Consider the following 2,643-nt stretch of genomic DNA (forward strand, 5'->3'; position numbering starts at 1 on the left):
GGAAAACCCAGGGATGGGTAGCTCAAAGAGGCGATTAAAACTCGGGCTTATCTGGCATCTTCAACAAAGAATAAACACGTGTGTAGAGAATGACAGGGCAAAGGAAACTGTGTTAGGCTTCCAAGGGTGGCAAATGGTGGGAGAGGGAATATATGGGGGGGGGGGGGAGATTAATGGAATGTGGTTTGTTTTCAGATTCCCCTGGAATGTGGTTTATCTTCAGATTCCTCTGGTGCTGCCATTGGGCTCATAACAGTCCAGAGCGGTCTCCAGTAAAGGAAAAGTTAAACCCTAGAAAGGAAGAGGGGGAAGAGAGCTCTTCCTGCGTTTGCTACTTTTTAATTGCCTTCAGCTCAAAATAATTCTTATGTCAAAGAGGCATATTTTGGGGTATCATATTCTAGTTTCCTTCAATGATATTTCTGTACAGTGAAATAGTTTGCAGTCTGTTAGCCAGAATTAGGTAGCTCTATATAGAGTGACATGAAAAGACTTTCAAGACACATTGTCAAGGGAAAAAAGCAAGTCATGGGAACAACACAAATGCTATAATCCTACTTATTTAAAAATGAGATACATGTCCACGCATGCTAAGTGAGTAAATTCATAGACAGCCAACCAGAAGGTGGCTTAAACCGTGGATACTTTTGAGGAGCGCGGTGGGCCTAAGGGGTGGGTGTGAAGGCAGCTTTCCCAGATGGTCCCGTATAGCCTGCTGTGTGCTTCACGAGAATGTACTCATTGTTAATTACTTGCGCAATTTTTAAAAATAAAAATCAAAGAGAACTTCTGAGAAGAAACAAAACAGGAATCATCTGGAGTTTTTCAAAATATAGATACCGCCCTGGGGCCTGCTGAATCAGAAGCTGGGGCAGGGGAGGCACAGCCATGTGGTAAAAGAACTCCAGGTAATTCTGACGGCCACACCCCCCTTAAGCACCACTCAACTAGGGAAAGTTGGGGCAAATGACTTAAACTGAAAATCCAAGTAATTATAAAAGTCTTTTCTGTGCACCAGAAAGCTCTGTGGGGACATCACACAGCTCTGATTGGGAGGCGCTGAGCAAATCCCTTCCCATCTCTGGGTCTGAGTCCCTTCTTTTGGAAAATGAGAGGGTTGGACCAGAATCTCTTTACTGGATGGTCCCAGGTCCCTTCCATTTAGGTGGAATTCTAAGTGGGTTGTGTTTCTAATCCAACCAACCAAGACCTAACTGTTATGTTGCTAAAAAAAACAAACCACCAGATAACTGTCCCGCTACTGAATACAGAATAAAAGTAGAAAATCACCCCTTCGTCGTCCCTAATTGAGTCAGGCAAGCATCTCCAAGAGATGTTAAAAGCATTGGGTGAAACACAGAAAATAGTATAGTCATGCAAAGTATTACGTACAGATTCCTTACTCATTCCGAAGGGAAAGTGTACTTCAACGGTGGGGGGACCACTTCTCAGCAAGTGGCAACATTCATGGTGGGACAACCTGGCATGGGGTCCCTCCCGAAGTTCATGGCATCATCTGTGATCTGCTACGGTCCACATGGCCCATGTAAGCGCAATCATGAGAAAACAGGCCAATCAGGCCTCTCCAGCCTCCACTTTTACCCTGTCCCTCCTCAACCTCTCCATTTCAGCCCCCCTCAGTTTATTGCAACTCCCACAGCTGGGGTTTCCCGTGCATACGGGGGTGACACATGTGACCATAACATAAAGTAGGAGGGTGGAGGAACCTCTGCGGTGGTGAGATTCCATTTTTCACTGTGTCAGTCAGGGTCCGGAGAAACAGAACCTATCGTGTGTGTGTGTGTGTGTGTGTGTGTGTGTGTGTGTGTGTGTGTGTGTGAGAGAGAGATATGTGTGTAGATATTTGATTTATTTTAAGGAATTAGGTCATGTGACTGTGGGAGTTGGCAAGTCTGAAATCTGTAGGGTAGGCCAGCAAGATTGAAACTCAGGCGAGAGTTGATGATGTTGTAGGCTTGGGTCCAAAATCTGCAGGGCAGGCACGACAGACTGGAAATTCAGGAAGGAGTTGATGTTGTAGTCCGGAGTCCAAACTGTCTCCATTTGGGGAAGCCTCTGCTTAAGGCCTTCAACTGACCAGGTGAGGCCCACCCAATTCTTGAAGGTCATCGCCTTCACGTAGCAAACACATTGTACACGTTGATCACGTCCACAAAGTGCTTTCACAGCCACATCTAGATTAGTGTTTGACCAAACAACTGGGCACCACAGCCACCGATGAGCTGTACCAAGGCATTTATTCGCTCGGAGCACCCACTCACGAACTCGTCTTTTAGCTGTATCCACGCTCCCGTTTTCTCCACTTTTCTTTCGACATTTATATTTTTCATTTCTTCTGCTTGATTCGCTTTCCCTACTCTTTGTTCCTCTTTGATGTTGCTAGTTTCTTCCCTTGTCTCCACATCATGCGTATTTCAAATGCTTGGTTTGTTTGTCCTAATACCCCTGCTTCAAATGGTACCTGCGTGTTCAGGGAGTTGTACGGCTCAGCTATCTAGTTGTTTCAGACCCTGAGCTCCTTTCCCCTCTGTACAGGGATCTCAGTTATTCAATCTGGTTGTGGGTATTGAGAGAAGAAAAAGGCCAGTTCCTGGGGTGTGTTAGTCCCAAGGAAATTTACAT

The sequence above is a fragment of the Panthera onca genome, chromosome B4 (genome assembly GCF_046562875.1).
Source record: "Panthera onca isolate mPanOnc1 chromosome B4, mPanOnc1 haplotype 2, whole genome shotgun sequence".
Classification (NCBI taxonomy): Eukaryota; Metazoa; Chordata; class Mammalia; order Carnivora; family Felidae; genus Panthera; species Panthera onca.